The sequence below is a fragment of the Hemicordylus capensis genome, chromosome 3 (genome assembly GCF_027244095.1).
Source record: "Hemicordylus capensis ecotype Gifberg chromosome 3, rHemCap1.1.pri, whole genome shotgun sequence".
Lineage (NCBI taxonomy): Eukaryota > Metazoa > Chordata > Lepidosauria > Squamata > Cordylidae > Hemicordylus > Hemicordylus capensis.
In genome coordinates, this window is record NC_069659.1 from 112943364 (window position 1) to 112964289 (window position 20926).

General features: G+C 43.9%; 1 long non-coding RNA gene across 1 annotated transcript in view; it reads left to right on the top strand.

Moving 5' to 3' along the window:
- Positions 1-19384, top strand: part of LOC128352538 (uncharacterized) — a 27455-nt gene extending 8071 nt beyond the window's left edge. Inside the window, exons 2-7 of the long non-coding RNA XR_008320477.1 lie at positions 3117-3164; positions 8196-8310; positions 8817-8902; positions 9025-9228; positions 11547-11606; positions 19205-19384. This is a non-coding gene — a long non-coding RNA (uncharacterized LOC128352538). The remainder of the gene's footprint in view (positions 1-3116; positions 3165-8195; positions 8311-8816; positions 8903-9024; positions 9229-11546; positions 11607-19204) is intronic.
- Positions 19385-20926: the final 1542 nt, after the last annotated feature.

Below are 20926 nucleotides of genomic sequence, written 5' to 3' on the forward strand. Positions count from 1 at the left end.
CAAACTCCTGAACCTATGACCTCTTGAACCTTCGACCTCTTGAACCTTCCAACTCCTGAACCTTCCAACTTTTAAACTCTTCAAACTTCGAACTTTCAAACTCTTTCTCACCAAGAAATTAGGGAGGAAAACAGAAGTAAGGCTGGATCACAGCACTGTGCCATGGCCACCTCAGATCTTGGGCTCTCCCACCCTCTAGCTCCTCCAGTAATACATAAAGTACAGTAATCATGTAGCTCCCTTCCTGGCTGCTGGCGGGGGATCACCTCCATGGGAGCCAGGTAAGTGGCGGAGGCGATTCCCCACTGCGGGGGCTGCTGGGCAGCATGGAGCACGGGCTCCATTTACAGTTAAAGAAGCCACCCACTGCCCCCCCCAGAGGCGCGTTCACGGCCCACGCCTGCGTACCATTAACATCTGGCTGTGGCAGCAACAACAGCAACTTCTTTCTTATTAAAGACCTTACTGAGAGGCCTCCCTGATGACCTGAATGCTGCAGTGGCAGTGTCCCATGCTTACAGTGCTTGAATTACAGGGGAAAGGTAGGGGTACCTTATAAAATTCAGAAACCTTTCCTAAGGTGGGCAGCACAAAAAAGTAAAAGGCTTGGGCTGCCTCTGGTTCTCTCAATTCAAGCCCTGCCCATGCACCAGGGGACTTGGGAAATATAGTTTTCTAGGGTCCCTGAGTCCTTCGAATAGATTTTAGGGACCCTGAAAACTTCAGGTCACAAGGTTCACAAGGTCACAAGGTTCTTGCACATGATAGAATATCACTGATCATACTAAAAGCAGAATTCCAGGTGCAAGGAGGCCTTGGTATGCCATTATTTGAGCCACAGACAATCCCTGTCTTCCAGGCCAAAGATTGCAGATATGTACAGACAGGTACAGATATGTACTTCGTTCTTTGCATGGTATGGATACATTAAGGTGGACTACCTCCAGCAGATATATTGTTCTGTTCCTTGTGAAAAACATTCACAAGTTTACAATTCCAGACAATGCCATCAGTTTACTTGGATGGTAAATATACTAAAAACACACACTATTTGATTGAGGTCTTTGTGTATGCAGTCAGTGTCTGGTTGAAGATATAATTTATTATTTTCTGTATTGTCCTTGGTATAATGCCCCTATAACCAGATTGTTTGCAATTTATTCTCAAATTAGCTGATCCGGCACAGAGCATCTGAGCCCCTAATTCTCCCGGTCTCTCCCCCATCTTCATTTCATCTTCAGCTCCAGTCCATTCTTCCCCCCTCCCTTCAGCTCCAGTCCATTCTCTCCCCTTCCGCCCCAGTTTGTTCTCTCCCTCCCTTCAGTCTCAGTCCATTCTCCCCCCTCCCTTAAGCTCCAGTCCATTCTGCCCCCTCCCTTCAGTTCCAGTCCATTCTGCCCCCTCCCTACAGCCCCAGTTCATTCCCCCTCTCTTCAGCCCCAGTCTGTTCCCCCCCTCTCTTCAGCCCCAGTCTGTTCCCTCCTCCCTTCAGCCACAGTCCATTCTCCCCCTCCCAGTCCACTTTCTCTCACTGCCCTCTGGTGGTACTTTCCCTCACTGTCCGCTGCCAGCCTGGCTACCTCTTTCCCTCCCCACCACTATCCAACAGCTGCTCACGAGCTCTCACAAGAGCTGCTACGCATGGGATTAGCAACTGGTATGTTTAAGAGAAATATAGAGTGAGATTATCTGGGATCAACGGATTTTTAAAGGTTTTTTTTAATTTGCTATCAGACTAGGGCAAATTTGTCACTGACCATCCTTCAGGACTTAAATGACCGGGGTCTTGGAATTGACTTTGGATTCTTCTAAATGGCTTTTTCATGTTTTGTGACAGTTCCCTTAGCTACTCTTTTAGAAGGCTATAGGGGCATGATTTGGCTAAATCTGGGGAGAGTCAGAGTGAGGCTTGTAGATTTCATTAAGGGCTCCTTTCCTCCCATAATGCTATACTAAGATCCTCATTTGCCATAACAACACTGAAAAATAGAAGCAAATCCATACAGTTAATTACTGTCTTGCTTTGGGGATTACTTGATAAAAGTATTATCAAATGGCACTGAATGACCTGATGTCAGGAAACAAATTTGAATTCTGAATTGAAATGAAGTTGCTGTGCTCATACCTACCGGCTGAGATATGTGCATTTATAGTTTATTACCTGAGATAAATAGGTGGTTGCATCATGACCACAGTGAGGTTTACAACAACCTATAATTTTAAACTAACAAAAACAGAACTGGACTTTTAAAATGTGCCAGATTTTGAACTGATGTGAATTTTTACATCAGACCTCGTTGTGTGCTGAAAGTCTATTTTCTTCCTCCAAGTAGGTGATCAGAAGTTGTTTGCTTATATTTCTTCTGCTAGAAAGAGTTTGAATAAGGTCATGAGCAGCCAGTGTTTATCTAAGTCTGCTAATGGATGTATTCTACCATTGGCTCATGGAGTATTCCCAATACAACTTCCATTAACCTTATGCTTATAACATGTGTACATTGTCTATGGCTAATCAATAGATTTGTGGCATTAATGAAAGTCAAACACAAATGTGAGCAAATCAAACAAAACAAGGAAGCCCTTCTTGCTGTGTTTAAATAACTACAATCACTGTTTGAACTTATTTTTATTGAGCTGTAGCCTTTTGACATGAAGTGAGTTACAAAAATCATGGTCAGGGCTGGCATTAGGGGCTGGCAGCAGCTGCTAAAGGCTCGTGGCCCTCACAAGCAGTCTCTGAAGATGAGACCATCTCTGTGCCATCACCCTTTGTGTGGTGGTGACAGTGGAAGCGGCAAAAAATGAGCCATAGGTGCGGTGCTTGATGCTGCTGTTCTGCCCTGGGTCTACCCATCCAATGATGGGATTTTTGTGCCTGTCCAATGATTGGATTTTCAAATGGCACTCAGCACACTATTAAAGTAACTAGATGTTGTGGCCATAAGGCACCCCCAGCCTGCGAGGCTAGGCAGCAGTGGTGGGTGAGGGGAGCCCAAATAAAAAATAACATGCAGAAATGAACAGGAAGAGACTAAAAACAAATAAAATGTTAGAAGGAAGAGAAAAATCAGGAGTGTCAAGTGAAAAATAGAATTAGACCTATCATTCTCCCACAGGAACAAGCAGAGGAAAATTCCGAGACCGGCAGTCGATGAAAAACTGGGGTAAGGAGGGTAGTTAGTCAATAGGGGGGTCATTTTCCTGCTCGTTTTCTTTTGAATGACAAGCCCTGGAACATTCTGAGTCCGCGGCTCTGCGCAGGCGCATACCCAAGTGTGAATGCACAGAGACCACAAAAAAGAACTCGCTATGTGGGCTTTCTTCTTGCATGAAAGACAGTCCACACAGCCAATCCTGGCTGGAGAGAGGATGGAGCTTCTGCCCTTAACTCTGGTTACAGGGAACACAGCCTGCAGGTCCACATTCAGATGTAACACAGGCTGAGTTCAGGTTGGGATGGCGAAACTCACTACAACCCAAGGGTACAAACTGGAGTTTTAAAAAGCAAACCTTGGGTCACTCTCCTTGTGGAACTGGAGTTTCCGGCATCCAGACATAGAGGTTTGGGAACCTCTGGCCCCTTAAACTCTAGTTTTTCATTATGTGCAAATGCGGCCATATTCTATTTTGTTGTTCTCTGTGCTGGAGCAGCCAGAAAAGGTGGGAATCACACTCTCTTCCAAGCCCTCATTTGGAGAACTGGACTGAGAAAGCTGAAGAAAAAGCTGCAGTATAGCTTAAGGAAGAACTGCCATCTAAAGAAGATAGTGTTAGGAAAGGTTCTTAGATATTGGTGTAGTGACCAGCCACCGCTCCCCTAAAGAGTTAGCCAGAAGTGAACCCTGTCCTTACAGACAGTCTGGTGAACTCCAGGGATCAGCCAATCAGCACACCAGGTAAGTGGGACCTAGAGGGTCATTGGAGATGAAGAAGGGTTTCTTTGTTACAAGTAGCTGGCTGGAGGAGCAGAGAAGATGTGGCCATGAGATCTGCCTGCAGGAAAATCTCTCTGCAAGTCCGGGGAAGCGGGGAAGGGAAGGAAACTTGAATCCTCTACCATGTTTTGGTGAGTTCAAGACAGAGAAAGCCAGGGCTTTGGCTTCAGGAAGTTTAGTCTAGGGAAAGTTTGTTTAGTCAGATTTTGCATCAGATTTTCAGTTTCTTTTGTATGTGCTTTGCATATTTTGGATACTGATCTATTGTTGTTTACGTGTAATGTAACTGAACTAAGAAACAGTAGCCTTCGCCCATCCAGCCAGGATGTAAAATACTCTATAAGCTTTTAAAGGGTATTTTGTATCTTCCTGCATACCTGTTCCTTGCAACTAGGGTGCTTTTTGAAGTATTCTATTTTTGGTATATTCTTGTAACCTACTGAGTATTTTTACCTATAACTAAAAGCTGAGAGAGCCTCAGATGGCAGCAGTCTATAGCCCTTGAATAAAACTCCCACCCCCTTTTGTTCTTTGCGATTTTACAAGCCTCTCTGGGTGGATTTTTGGCTCAGGAGAAAGAGGGTTTTTACTCTGGTGCAAACATGTCTCATTCTCGGTCCACTTGCATCAGTTTTCTCACCACGTGTAGGCTTGAATTTTTGCATTTAGCTTAAAGCAACATAAAGGGAGCCTTTCCCTGGGATTTCCACCCTAAACCCAGGGAGGGTCAAGCTCTGTGATAAAGAGGGGTGGTGGTGGCAGCCATTTTTGAAACTACCAGAAAGTAAGGAAAGTAAGGAAAAGCCTTACTCAGAAAGCATAGAGGGGGTGATTCAGCATTTTTCTTCCCCTCACGTGGGCTTGCTCTAAGACAAAGGCTTTAATCCGCTACAATTGCTTTAGTGTTTTTTAAAATTCTAGTGTGCCTTTGAATCCAACATACTGATTTGTTTTTCCTATTTCCAGTCCTTATGTTTAACTCTGCAATGAGGTTCTTCAGAGAATAAAACATCTCTTTTTCTCTGTAAGATTGGTTCAGAATGCTCTGTGGTAAAGGGGGGGGGGAGTTCTTTAGTGCCTCATCCACAAGCCTTGGAGCTTAGGGGTCACCAGTTGTACTGGCCCTGTAAGATTTCTTTATTGAGTATAGTTAGATGATGGGTGGTCTGAGACTCATACTCTTCCCAATCTAGAATATCCAAGGGGAGGGGAGTGAGGACCCTACCCTAAAGTAGAGTAGGTGGTGGCAGCATTCATCACCAGCCTGGGGAATATTCCCTTTCGTAGGAGACAATCCTTGAGACCGAACCCAGTGGGTCTGGGGTGGCACTCTGCTACAGTGATCCCTACTCTTTCCACACACATATAACTGAGTCAATCTCTTCACTTTTTAGAGCTTCACTTTACTAACTGAGCAAAGAGGCACCTTTTAAAAGTGGTGATTCTCTTTATTTAGCAGGGGGAGTAACTGGCCCTATCTGTCCCCAGCACAGCATCCCTCCATTGGCTGTTGCTGGTGTCTGTCTTATGTTTCTTTTTGAAATTGTGAGCCCTTTAGGGACAGGGAGCTATTTCATTTATTTATTCATATCTATGTAAACTGCTTTGGGAACTTTTATTGAAAAGCGGTATGTATATATATATTTGTCATATTCGTAACTTAGCCATAGAGCTTTTTGGCATGAGCCATGCTCTCAATGGTTGGGGGAGGCAGGGGCCCCAAGTGCAGTGGGGGCAGGGGCTCTGAGTGCATATGGCCCCAATATTTGGGGGGGTGCTCCAGACCTCCCTCTACCTCACTTCTTCCTTCATAAGGAAGTGCATGAACCTGGTTCAGAAATACCAAACCATTTTGGATATGGGGAGGGGAGCAGTGAGTGGGAGCTTTAAAAAAGAGGAGAGCAGGTCCTTACCTGCTCTCCACCACCCCATGCAGCTTCCTGTTGGGGTGTTGCTCATCCTAAGAATCCACATGCAATGCCGGCACGCACATAGCACCCATGCATGGGATGACGGACGGCAGGTAAGAACCTGCTCTCCTCTTTTTTAAAGCTCTCGCTCACTGCTCCGCTCCCCATTGCACCGAACCCGTGCATGAACCTTGGTTCATGCACATCCCTACTCCTTCACCACCATAAGGATGGTGGCAGAGAAGCTAAGGAGCATACCACCGTTACCGGGTGTGTGAAAAGCGAGCAGGGTGTACACACACCACTTTCTGGCTGGCTTTTTACACACCAGGAGCAGCACACTGTGTAGTTCCACTGCTGCCATCCTGGCAGTGGCAGAAGCATCAAAGGCTGCTTCCCCCACCAAGGAAGTGGCAAGCAGTGCAGAAGGTCACCTCCTGCAGTGATGGCATACAGCAACAGTGCTGAAGGCTGACCCTTGAGGTGGCAGCAGCAGCAAACAAAAAAGGGTTAAAGAATTAGTGGCACCTAATGGTGTGGTGCTGCTCTGGCCTTGACCCTTTGGGGATATAGGAACACCTTTGCACTCCTAGATCCACTACTACAGTTATGCGGGGCTGAGGTTTTCTGTGCTATCAGATCTTTAGAGGGAAGAAGACAAGGGAGACCCGATGTAATTTTGACATTAATGTATATAACTTTTATTAAGGCATGAATTGCACAAGAGGAAATATATTTAGCATTGGCAGCAGGTGACAAATAATGATGATGGCAAAAATGTCAGTAGCAGCAGCAAAGACAAAAATCCACATATCAATAACAAGATTTACTGATGTATCTCACTCACTCAAACATCCTTACTAACTCTAACTAACTCTGGACCTGGCCAGACTCCAAGAATTAGTTGGTGTTTCGGCTTGGTCAGGACAGAGAAGCATGGTGCATACATGTCCTGGTTCCAGATGAAGGCTTCTCGCTTTAGCCCTCCCAAAGGGTCTCATTTATAGTCATTGTTCAAAGGAGTTACAGCTTCCTGGGGTGGTTTTCTCCAGTCCACCCCACTTCTGGAGGGTCAAGGCACAAAGACCTGCTTTCTCAGAATGTTGGAAAGTCCACAAGGATTCATCTGGGTCATGTTGGCCCCATGAGGTCAAGCTTTGGCTGGCTGCCATCTCAGGAGTCTCTTAGGGCATGTATCTTCCCAAGAGAGAAGTTTTCTTGCTTCTTTGGGGTACAGATCTGTGTCATTCTGCCTGTCTCTGCCTTCAACCAGTAACCTGCTATTTCCCTGACTATGTCATTGTAGTGGGTAACAAGGGGTTAATAGGGCCTGGAAATCCACATGAACCCTGTGATTGGTAGCCAGGCCCAGCCTGAGACCAAACAAATTTGAAAAGGGGTTCCCCTCTTTTTGGGGAGGAGGGATCAATAGCTCAGGGAAGTTTGGAGCTGGTGGCCAAATTCGCAAATAATGCAGAACTGTGGGTCCAATGAACCTGCGGTTCCACTCCCCACCCCACCCACTCTCTCAAGTCTGAATTCTGTCATAATGTAGATCAGGGATCCTGCAGTCAGTGAAAATGCAGAGAGGAGAGGGAAGAACAGGTTGCTTACCTGTAACCATAGTTCTTTGAGTGGTCTTCTGTGCATTCACACTTGGACATGCACTTGCACAGATCCGCAGACTTGGAATGTTCCAGAGCTCGTCATTCAAAGGAAAAAGAGTGGGAAAACTCATTGGCTAACTACCCTCCCTACCTCAGTCTAGGAGACCACCACAGCCAACAAAGGCTGCTGCGAGGAGGCAGGGAGGAAAGTGTGAATGCAGAGAAGACCACTCGGAGAACTATGATTACAGGTGAGCAACCTGTTCTTTGTAGTCTCTGTGCATCACATTTGGGACAGTAGCAAGCTAGGCTTACCTGATTAGAGGGAGCAGCCTTAATTGCAGATTGTACGAAGAACCTCAGAACCAAATGAAGCCTGTACCTGAGACCTGACTTCGAGGGCATAGTGTCTAATGAACATGGAAACTTGTGACCAAGTTGCTGCCCTACAGTCATCCTCCAGAGGAACTCTGCTCCAAAATGCTGTAGAAGCTGCCACTGCGCTGGTTGAGTGGGTCCATAAGGAGCAAGGTAGGGGCTTCTTAGCCAGCTGGTAAGTAAGAGCAATGGCTTCCTTTATGCAGGCTGAAATTCTTTGAGCTGAGACTGGAAGACCCTTAGGGGAGCCAGCGTAACTAATGAATAATGAACAGGATTGCCGAAACTGTTTTGTCCTTTCCACATAAAAAGTCAAAGCTCTCCTTACATCTAGAGAGTGATACATCTGTCCATGTCTGTTGCAGGATTTGGGTGAAACACTGGCAAGCATACGTCCTGGGAAAGGTGAAAGTTGGAGACAACCTTAGGAAGAAAGTTGATGTCTGGGCGCAGTACCACTCTATCTCTATGAAAAGTCAGGTATAGGGAGTCATATCTCAGTGCTTTTAATTCACTAATGATCCTTGCTGAGGTGATTGCCACCAGGAAGGCTGTTTTGATGGCAAGTAACTTAAGACTGCATGCAGCTATAGGTTCAAAGGGATGCTTCATTAGGCAGGACAGGACCAATTGCAAATCCCAAGAGGGTAACAATTTTGGAGGTACTGAAAAAAAACATTGACCAAACCTTAAAAAAAACATTTTAACTGTTGGGTCACAAAACAACCCTGTTACTGAATGCTTTGCTGCAATAGCTGCCAAATGAACACAGATTGAAGAATGAGCAAGAGCAGTGCTCTTCAAAGTTAATAGGTAGTCTAGCACTGCTTGTATGGGAGCATATTGTGGAGATATGCCTTCACTGGAGGTGTAAGTCACAAATTGCTTCCACTTCAGGACGTACATTTTCTGGTTGGAATGCTTTTTAGAGGTAGCAAGAATCTCTTTACGTCCTCATTGAGTTCATTGAACTCTCTGATTTCCAGATTGTCAAGTGGAGAGAGTCCAGATCAGGCTGCAACATCACTCCCCGGTCCTGCATAAGAAGACAAGATGACAGAGGAAGTTGTAGGTAAGTCTGCCTGGAGAGAAGTAAGTGGCAGTGAAACAGGGCTGCTGTGGCCACCAAGGGGTGACCAGCAGGACTCATGCATTGTCTTGTTTTATCTTCTGGATTACCCTTTTGATCAGCAGAATCGGTGGAAAGGCATAGAGCAGCTGATGACTCCAACTCCTGAGGAAGATATCACCCAAAGACTTGTGGTGCTTGCCCATCCTGCTGCAGAACTGGACACACTTCGTGTTGAACCGTGTTGCAAATAAGTCCAATGCGGGTGTGCCCCATCTGCAGAACACTTTCTATAGTGGCCTCGGGTCTAATGACCATTCGTGATACAGGTAATCCGGCCTGCTCAGAGCATCTGCTAGGGTGTTCATTTTCCCTTCTATGTGAACCACAACCAACCAAATGTTCTTCTGAATGCACCGATTCCACGTTTAAAGAGCTAGGCATGACAGATGGTAAGAGCTCATGCCTCCCTGTCTGTTGATGTAGAAATGTGCAGTTGTGTTGTCCATTAAGATCAGTACTAGGGATCCCTGGATCTAATGATGGAAGGTTCTTAACTCCGAAAAATGGCCAACGACTCCAGGTAGTTTATATGCATGTGTTGTTCTACACATGAGCATCTCCCTGCCACCATCAGGTTCCTGAAATGCCCCCCCCCCCCGCTTTGTGGATGTGTCTGTGGTTATCATGAGGGTTGGAGATGGTCGATGAAAGGCAGTCCCTTCTGTCAGATTGGCACGGTCTGCCCACCTGTATCCTTGAGGGAACACAAAGCTTCCTGCTGTGATGCTGGCAATGGGACTTGAAATGAGTCAGGAACCATGCCTGAAGTGGCCTCATGTGGTTTCGAGCTAGAGGGAGTACTGCGGTCATGGAGGCCATCAGCCCAAATAAGCGCTGGACAAAGTGGGTGGTATGCACCTTCCTTTTCCAGAAATTGCATACTGCTTCCTGAATGGTCAGAACGCAGTGTTTCGTGAGGAATGCCTTTTCTCGGTGGGAGTCTAGGAGCATGCACAAGAATTCTATGGTCAGGGTTGGCATTAGCTTTGATTTTTTGTGATTGATGCATAAAGTAAAGTGTGCCATCAAGTCAGTGTCGACTCCTGGCAACCTCAGAGCCTTGTGATTGTCTTTGGTAGAATACAGGAGGGATTTACCGTTGCCATCTCCCGCGCAGTATGAGATGATGCTTTTCAGCACCTTACCTATATCCCTGCTGCCCAGTATAGGTGTTTCCCATAGTCTGGGAAACATACCAGCAGGGATTCAAACCGGCAGCCTCTGGCTTGCTAGTCAAGTCATTTCCCTGCTGTGCCATTAGGTGGCTTGATCAATACGTAGACCTAGCAAATTTAGTAGGTGGAGTATGGTCTTTATATGATCTATGAGATGGCGATGAGATGGGGAAACCAATAGCCAATTGTCTATAAATGGGTAAACTGATATACCCTGCAGGCAGCCACGGATGCTCAGCCACCATCACCATACATTCTGTAAAAACATGTGGGGCTGAAGCCAAACCAAAAGGCAGGACCGCATATTGGTAAGATTGGCCAGCTACGCGGAATGGAGGGCGGAGGTCATAAAGAGGTGGAAATACATTTCCTTGAGATCTATAGATGTGAACCAAACTGCAACTGAGAGGAGGTGAATGATGGAGGGAATCGTCACCATTCAAAACCTCTTGTAATGAATGAAGCAGTTCACACTCCTCAGGTCCAATATTGGCTGCAGTCCACCATCTGGCATCTGGACGGTGAAGTATCTTGAAAATATACCATCCTGAACTATTTGATGAGCCCTCTCTATTGCCGCTTTCTGGATATCTTATTTCCTCCAAGAGGTGTGGGGATGGTGGTATAATTTTTATACTGGAATTTGAGGGCAGGGTTTGAAATTCTATTTTGCAGCCATTTTGAACTATCATTAGAACCCACCCACCTGAGGTGATGGATGCCCATGTGTGGTAGTATTGACCCAATCTGGAGGTTGCAGTGTCTTTGTTTCTTGTAGTGGGGCTTAGGTTTAGCCAAAGAGTTGGGCTTTGATACTGAGGAAGGTAACTGCTTCTGCTGCTGGTAACAGTACTGATGCTGACAAAAGGAATCATCTGAATAGTACGATGAAGGCGATTGTCTAGGCTGGTGTTGCTTAGGCCAGAACCTTCTTCTGTTACTGAAGGCAGAAGAGAAAGAGGAGAAACCCATAGAGCGAGCTGTGGTTCGAAGCTTTTGCACCCTTTCAAGTGTGTCATCTGTTTGTTTGTTTTTGTCCAAACAAGGCCTCTTCATCAAAAGGTAGGTCCTCTATCTGTGCCCTGGACTCTTGTGTTAGCAACAATGAGTGAGGCCAGGCATGCCTCCTTAGAGAGACTGCTGCTCATGCCATAGAGCATGATCCACAGTCCGCTGCATGGCAGAGTGTAGCTGTTGTTTTGCTGCACGGAAACCATCCTGTAGAAGGGCTTGAGCTGCAAATTTATGCTCCTGAGGGAGACCTCCTCAGAGAGGGACTAGTTTTTCTAGGATGAAGTGTTAGTATCTGGCCCAACATGCCTGGTGGTTGGCTACTCTTAAGAAGAGGCTCCCCGAGGAATAGGTTCACTTGCCTATTGCAGCTAGTTTTTTGCCTTCTCTATCCACAGGTGCTGCTGAAGATCTTTGGCATGCCTTTGACTGAGCAGTTTCGACCACTACTGAATTAGGTATGGGATGTTTAGTGGGGTATTGCAAATCTTTTTGCTGTGCCTTATACATGCTCTCAAATTTCTTTGAAGTTGGAGGCATGGAGGCCAGCTTCTCCCACACTGCCTTCACTACTTAAGACAACAAGCAATTGCACCTTGAGACTCAGATTGGATTAATCTGGAGATTGGGTCCTCTAGTGGGGCCAACTGCTACTGTATGTTGAGCTGCAAGGAGGAAGCCATGAGAAGATGTTGCTCACCATATATTTTGAATTCCTATGATGGGGTCTCATCTGATGGTTCTTCTGTGGCTTCATTCCCTGAACTGGGCATACCAGCAGGGACCATGGAAGTTTCTGGGTCCAGCAGGATGTCAGGGGGATTATTGGTGCCCCCTTCCAGTGGATTCTCTTGTTGCCCAGCTGGAGGCAGGACAGTGGCTGTTGCATTGATTGGGCAGGTGCCAGTGGGTCCAGAGGAGGAGGGGTCGGCTTCTCCTGTGATGCTGTTATGCGAGGGCCCTCCTTTTTACATGATTGCCTCCTTGGGGATCTCGAAGGAGATCTGGAATGAGTGCATGACCAGGAACTGCAGCATTGTTGATGATAGTCACACTTCTCCTCATAGATGTGTGATGGCTAGCTAAAAGCACAGTAATGAGCACAGAACTCATAATAGGGGGTCTTTATAGCATGGGTGGGGTCTATAATAGTCCCACACTCAAGGTACTAGTAGTGATGCTCATAATGGCATCACAGAGACTTTAGTAAGCCAGTGTCTCTGCTGCCCGCACTCGCAGCTGAGTCATGTTTGGATTCAGGATCAGAGAATGGTCTGTATGGCTGGTCAGGACCGTCAGACAATGCATCTATAGAGATCTCTGGGGAAGGCGATTGGGGCTGAGGTTTTGGTGAACTAACAGTTGGAACAATTGTATGTTCCTCCTCTAGGTGCTTTTGCTATTGCTTTTTTGGTGGCTCCCTTTGTGCCTCCTCCATGTCTGCCAGTGCCAAAGGGTCTTCTTTTTCTTGAGCTTGGTCTCTGTTTATCCTATTTCCTCCCTGGGTTGCACCCAATTAGAGTGTTTTCCAGTTGCTGTTTTGTGCACTGTGCCTTTAAGACATGTCTGCCCTGTCTTGGAATTGGCACTCTTATTTGGCTTTATTGAAGGGATAGGGACCAGCTTTGCAGATGTGCACAAAACTGGTTTGGCCTGTTTGGTTTGAATTCAAACCCAATTCGAACCGGGATAGGTAGGTACGGTTTTGGTTTTGCTCAAAATGCACCCCCCTCAATTTGGTTTGAACTCTAACCCAACTTGAACCAGTTCTAAAAGGTTCCACATCGAGTATAATGGAGAGTCGAACCGACCCATTATTCCAGATGCAGAGCACCTAGGGGCACAAAACTCCTCAAAAATTTCCCCCACAAATTTGGTTTTTAAAAACTGACACAGTTGTTGAGCAGGCAATTCTGAGTGTAACAATGTGGCCCTTCTAGCACAAATAGTGCCAAGAGAAAGCTTTGAGAAGCCACAGTTGTATGTCTGTGTGTGGCAGGGGGGTTAAGTAGAATAACACGATAGAATGCTGTTTTACCTCTCCATTCATAATACACAGGCACTCATGTGCCTGTGTAATTCAAGATGCCCAAGTCTTTGTTTCTGTTAAGTATTTTGTTCGTAGTAATTTCTGAAGCAATAGCCACCCCACTAGGAAATAAAGGGCCTACATTTTTTATCAGCATTGGCAAGAAATGGGAATTCATGAACTACTACTAGAAAATGAAAGATATTTACAGAAGAGGAGTTGATGGAATTTCTGAGAACAGAAAATGTATATTTTGACATCACTTTCATGTACTTTTCAAAAATAGCAGACAATTCCCTTAAAGATGCCTACTCCTTTCACAGCACTCTAGTCCCTAGACCCATAAGAGAACTACAACTGGATGGGAGTGACGATGACCATGCATAACAGTTTAATTTGCAGCCCAGATATGTCCTTGTAGTATAATGCATAAGGCGGGGGGGGGAGGAGCTATAATAGGTTGAATGGATTCAAAGTGCCCAGGAACTTCTGTGTCTAGATGCTGCCAAGGCTGAGTTCCCCACCCCTGGCCAGGACTGCCAGCGGCGGCCACCTATCCGGCTCCCAGGCCCATCCTCCTTCCATCAGCTGGGCTCCCGGACAATGGAAGGGGGGCACACATGCACTCTCCATGGGCTGATCAGCCCACAGGGAGTGCATGTGTGTCCTCCTTTCATTCGGCAGAAGCCCGGCTGATGGAAGGTGGATGGTCCTGAGAGCTGGGTTCCTGGGAGTGTAATGGCAAGTGGCTGAGGCAGCCAGCAGCAGTGGTGAGGGCAGGGACACCATCCAGAGAAATGTCATCCATACACACTAAGGAACACAAGTGCAAGTCAGTTCCCACCATTGAAATTAATGTTAGCACCTGTGGATCCCAGACATCTTGATGACTGAATCTCTGGATCAGAATGAGAACAAATTATGTTTAAAATGTCAATTCCGGAGTAACGTATTATCTTATATTAAGAGCGTATTTTTCAGTACTTGTAACAGATCTGCCCCCCTTAATGTGATGAGTGTATGTGTGTGTGTGGTGGGGGCAAATCCAACATTACCAGTACTTGAGAATTATCAGCATCCTGCAATGACCTGAATTTTCATACACAGCATATCACAGCTATGCTGATGGTTGGTGCACATGGTGGGCTGGTTTACACAAATGGCTCATCAAGTTTACACTCCATCCAGCTGGCGGCAGGGACCTATGCATGTGATTAAAGGCCCAATTTGGGGTTCAAGTTTAAACATATTAAACATTTTATTCAGGAGCACATTTCAGACTTCAAAGGGATGATGTTCAGAAATTCTTAAACCTCAGATTTACAACTTCCTTATGCCTCTGTCATGAGAACATCTTTAATTCCCTTAAGCAAAAAGCATTCAGCTTTTTTCTTCTACAGTTTTTTTCGGCTTCCACTCATCTCTTAAACAAGAAGGACTTTGCCAGTTCAGAATAACCTGGAGCAAGTGGAACATTATTATATATTCAGAATATTGTACGGCTGACCATGGCAAAATATCTAAAGTCATCATCTGCTCTATCATCTATCTGAAATGCTTTGATTTCTGATGAGTAGATATAAATGATGTGAGTGCCTCAAGTCATCAATGTAAACTCAGAACCAGCTTAAAAATATGAAGAAGTTTGGTATTTTTCATAATAATTCCTCACTGTAAAACAAAAAACAAAGAACACCCATACCTTTTAAAATCTCCTTTTCCCTGTCATTATTTATTATTTTTATTATTTTGCAGATTATCCCCTCCTCCCAAGTGCATCATACCAGTATCATGATACACACACAATTATGTGATACACTCATAATGCCTGTATTGTATTTCAAATGAAGAATATGGCTATATACTAAGCAGAAACCACACTTTGTTCTTCATGCCTAATGCATACTTCTACAGGGGTTTCTCCCCAAGCATTTTCTATTAGAGAGGGATTGAAAATTAATGTTGATTAACTAAGTAAGCATCTCATAAATACCGGTTCCAGGGGGTAGGCAAGAGTGCATTAGTACAATCACTATGTAATGTCTCATAATGTGCCTTTAATGCCATTCCTGGGGGGAAATCATTTTAATTACATAAAATAGATATAAATGTCATAAGAGACATAAATGTATTTTCAATGATGCCAAGTCAAACATTGGTGCCCTTTCCCCATATGGGCAGGACAGGACAGTGCCTGGCCTCAGACTGGAGATAGGACACTGATTCCAGCTGCACTATGGCTGTTCACAGTCTTGAGTTGAGGAGCTAATGGCAGAGGTGTATCTAGGGAAAATAGCGCCTAGGGCAAGCACTGAAATTGCGCCCCCCCCCAAACATCTGACACCCATCTTTCAGATAACTTTACCATAATATAAACTGAAAAATACAAGTCAAGCTCATCAATCTTTTAATATTTCAAAAAACGTAGCCAGACCAAAAAATGCTGGAAAACTACAAGTTTCAGTAAGCTAGGGCTCATGAAATACCCAAATACTGTGTGGAGGTGTACTTGGAAAACAAACAGAAATGCCTGTCTAATTCTCTACTATGCATTGTAGCATCACTATTACATATGTTTTAAAAATAAATGGAGAATTTGACTTTTCCCAGATACTCTGAAAATAATTATAGGATATGCAAAGTAAATTGTGTCACTGCTTGGAATATATTCTAGTATTTCAGAAAGGCAGTTAAAATGAGAGAAAGAGAGCAAGAAACTCCCAGTGGGCCTTAATACTAAGGATTTCACACTGATTCAAAGACAAACTCACCATTAATAGCCATATAATTAAGACATCACGTTTAACTCACTTATCACAAGAAGCAAAGTAAGAGCAAATGAATACAATCCTAGCTCATAAGCTTCAGCTCAGTATTCACAAGCCCTGATTCTCTGTACATAGTGCCAAACTGAATATGTGTACAGTTACATTTTTTTTAATTACCCATAGCCCCTTTGGGGGGCTTCCTAAAGGCCGTGGGGGTGTCTGCAAAGGTTCCCCCTTCCCCCGCTGGCCTCTAGGTCCTCGCAGGAACCATCTGAGCATGTGTGGTGGCCATTTTTTTAAAATAATTGTTGTTGTTGTTTTAAAATGGCCTCTGAAAACAAAATGGATGCTGCGCATGCTCAAATGGCCTCTGCAAGGCCTGGCATGGCCTAGGGCCTCACAGAGGCCATTTGAGCATGCATGATGGCCCCCTTCAAGTGGTGCCCGGGGCACGTGCCCTGCCTGCCTCACCCTAGATATGTCCCTGACTAATGGGAAAGCCAGCACTATACTCTGATATGCCTCTTTGGCATCAGTGCACCTACCCACCTGCATTTCAGTGTAAGATCCACCCGGTAGGAGCAGGGTGGGGGGGGGGCTGTTGGCCCTTGCCCCCTACATTATTCTCTGGCCTTTCTAAGTTTTGTTTACAAACAAATGATTCTTAAATAACTGAATGTTGCTTGAATGTTGTCTTTAAAAGGCCAGATAAGATGCCTTCCCACTCCCTCCCCCCAACCTTGAGGCTGACTATGGGTCTGGGTAGGACTTGTTTACTGTTCACCATTTGGCCTAAAGGTAGGAATTTTTTGATTTTGCCGACTCTGCTCTGGGGCACAGAATGAGTCTTTGTTTAATGTATGATGTCTTCAGTTTGTGTAACCCTGATCACAATGGCAGTTCATGGCAGATGCAGCAGCAGATGGATTGTCAGAGAAAATTATTGATGAGTATCTGGAAGTACTAACTGAAATGGAGATCTCCATGGATCAGCCTCTCAGGGCCTTGGAAACTGAAGCTCTTTTGGGGGATTGCCTGCCTCACCCACTTGGAGCCTTGAGACATGGAGATTCAAGCAAGACTTCCCTAGCATAGCTAGCTAGCTGTGTTTCAAGCAGACAGAGGAGATTAGTCCACTGATTGCTTCTGTGTTCAGAGTTTAGGATGCTCACCCAGAAAAAGTGGTGGCTTTTGTCACATTGAGGACACTACCTCAATCCTGGTTTGGTATCTGTTTTTTAATTAAGTTAACGATCTCTGTAGTAAGTTAATAAAGTTGTGTCGCAAATTCCACCTACTTGTGAATTCCACATACTTGTAAATTCCACCTACTTGTGTCACAAATTCTACCTACTATCTCATCTTATTATTTCTGGAAGTAGGTGCAACAAATGACATAATAACTATATTTTTGAAACAGCCAATTAAAATTGCAAGTCACTGCAATGCACTTATATTTTCTAATTCTGAATTTGATTTAAATCATAAAATACAGAAAATTAATTACACAACCCCTTTTGCTGCTGTCTGCAAAGCTCTGTCTGCTGGGTGCCATGGGAATGTTCCCACAATGCTCCCATTATCCTGTAGCTCCCAAGATGCCTAACTATTCTGGATTCACTAAGCAAGCATGGAAGTGTCTATGGTCTAACACCCAGGTTTGGCCTCCAGATTATGAATGGAGCCCACTCTACCATTCTAGTCACCCAAAATGCATTGTGAGAAGGGCCTGATTCTGTTGACTTAAGCAAGATCTTGACCTTCATGCCCGGTGTGCTCAGTGATTATCCTTGTACATAATGGTGATATTAGGAATATAATTTGGAGTCAGTTAATGTTCCTGTCCAGAATATGTTTGGTTCATTAGCATGCTTATTCTAGAATATTTCTGAAGCAGATGGGATAAGTGGGGACAATGTCCACGCATCACAACACATTCATGAAATGTTCATTAGCCTTTGCTCCCAATTATTGGATATCAGAAAGTTACACTTTTTAGAAGATCTAGCAATTTATTTTATTTTCCTTAATAATGCACTGAATTTGAGCTGAAATGGTGAGATAAGATATATTAGGGCTGAAACAAAATTCTGCAAATTTTCAACATTTCTAATTTGGTCATATTTAAAATGATATTCGGATTTTAAATGGGCAGTGTTTACCTTTAGACCTTCTGCCATCTCAGCATTATTTTGATTTTTGCAGGTGTCAAGTTCAAAATCGCATAAGATGCCAACTGTCAAGTACTTACTAGCACTGCATGCTAATCATAAAATGCTGACAGATACTAAATGCTATGACATATTAGCCATAAAATTGTGTCAAAAATCTAATATTCAAGTTGAGTATTATCAAATATTAAACTATAATTACATATAATCAATTCCCAGTGTCAAATATAAAGTGAATATTCAATGAATGTTTGAAGGCTCAAATAATAAATTTCTCGTGAATCTTCAAGATCTCAATTTAGAGAGGATAATTCTTGATAGCAAATTTACTGACACGTAAATATTTAAGGGTCCAATATTAAAATCTAAATTCCAATATTAAAAGCTAAACCCACAAACTCCAAAAATTGGGTGTGAGAGAGGATAAGGATTTTAAAAAGCTGCCTGCATTACCTATCTCCTTGAAGCAGATAAAACTATTTACACAGTGCCATTTTAAAAATACTAGTAAGACATGCCACTAGACTACGAAGCACGAAGGCTCCCCACGCTATAAGGAACTGTATGTGATGGGGATGTAGATGGCTTTTGTATAACATTCTTTCAAAGTGCTAATCTGAGTGGTTTCAGGAGTGACCACAGTTAAAGCAAAGGGCTAGTAACTAGAAAAAAGAAAAGTGCAGTTGATTAGGGAGAGAGAGAGAGAGAGAGAGAGAGAGAGAGAGAGAGAGAGAACACACACATGGGGCCTATTAGGAAGTATATCCTCTGTTTTCAGTGCTTTGGCTATATAATACAACACCAAAACAAACAAAACAAGGCTATCAGCATGCTGGAAAACTGTTAACAGATGCACTGTTCCTCCATATATGGTACATTCTCACAGCTAGCAGAGCTTGTGCTTCTGTACCGATGTAGTGCAGTGAGATGCTCTAATATATTTTTTATTAATAAAAAGTAAAAGTAACATTTTCAATCTGTTCACCAAAGGGCACAGGCATGGAGATGTTGTGCTGCTTCTTAACAATGATGTCATGGGCACCGTCTAATTGTCTAAATGGTTACTGGTTGCACTCCCTGCCTCCTAGGAAGACCAGAGCAGCAAGGGGACAACCAGTCTGGCCCCATTCATCGGAGAGGGAAGGAGCAGCTGCAGGAAGCCTGCTTCCTCTTCTTTCCCAGTAAAGAACCTTTTGCTTCAACCACCAGTTGCCTGGAGAGGGAAGAAATAAAAAGAAGCACCCTCCAGCCTCTACCATCAACCACAGGGTTAATGACTGCTAAGGTGTGTGTGTATGCACATGCACCCATGCAGGAGCAGGGATGGGTTTTTGTTTGTTTCTTACATCATTATTACTGTAATCCATTGTCAGTTGTCCTGAGGACCAGTCAAAGGCAGGGTATAACCCCAACAAATAAATAATATTTGTTTTCTGATGTTTTTATCATCACATGGCTCACAGTATTAAAAACTAAATACAGGGCTAAAAGGGTGGTTATTAGTCATGTGTTAGTTATAGCCCTAAAGAATTCTGAGCAACCCAAAGGGCTTCAGGATACTCTTAGCACCAGGATGCTGATGCATGATCATAAGCCATGAGAGCCAGTGTGGTTTAGTGGTTAGAGTGCTGGACTAGGACTGGGGGAAACCAAGTTCAAATCCCCATTCAGCCATGAGACTTGCTGGGTGACTCTGGGCCAGTCACTTCTCTCTCAGCCTAACCTATTTCACGGGGTTGTTGTGAGGAGAAACTTAAGTATGTTGTACACCACTCTGGGCTCCTTGAAGGAACAGCGGGATATAAATGTTGTAATAATAATAATAATAATAATAATAATAATAATAATAATAATAATAATAATAAAGCACGATTTTCCATACATATATTCTTCAGTTTATTTATATAAACTGAAGACTATATATATAAGCAAGATTTTCCATACATATATCCTTCAGTTTTATTTTATAAAACAACCCTGATATCTATTGAACTCAGTTTGGATTGTAGGAAAGAAGCTATAACAGAGGCTGTAAACAGAGCTCCACATGGTTTTAAATACAGGAAACTATGTTCAGGGCATACATCATTCTACTAGGCAGGTTCACATGATATATCCATGGATATGATCACATGGATAGAGGTAGGAAACAAGAGTATGCCATTGGCTGCACATACACACCAACCTCATTGTATTCTATGGGAGCTATGAACAGGGGTTATGCATATAGGCTCCATTCATAGCTTCTGATGGATATGTGGCAGTTGAGGTGAGACCAGCTGGTGTTTTCCTGCTACCCCTCCAACTACATGTATCTGGGCTATGTTGCATGAACTATTTTATAAGTGTTCTGATGTGGAAAAAAGTCAACTATGTTATCCAGTTCACATTTCAGATTTGTGCTGTGATAAAGAGCTAACCATGCCAAAGTAAGAGAGCCTAAAATGAAGACTGATAATGTCCTTTGACAGGCATAGACCCTATATACCACTGACTTTAGCTCCTATAGCTATCTATAGACATCTTTGCTTCATGAGGGTGGGAAAAAATACAGAGAGAACACTTGCTATTTCTGGAATGTGCAGCAGTGAAATGATGAGTTTATACCATGAACATGCAGCCATAGCTTCCTATTTGTAGAAAGAGCCTGAGCCATTTGGAACCTTGCAAAGTGATGACACAGTTGTTAGGCAAAGATACCAAATCATTAACTTGTGATGGGTTGTTATTGAGATATTTGCCAATTTTTTAAAACAAAAACCAACTCTGGTGTACTGCTAGATGACATGCAATTTATTCATCTACATCAG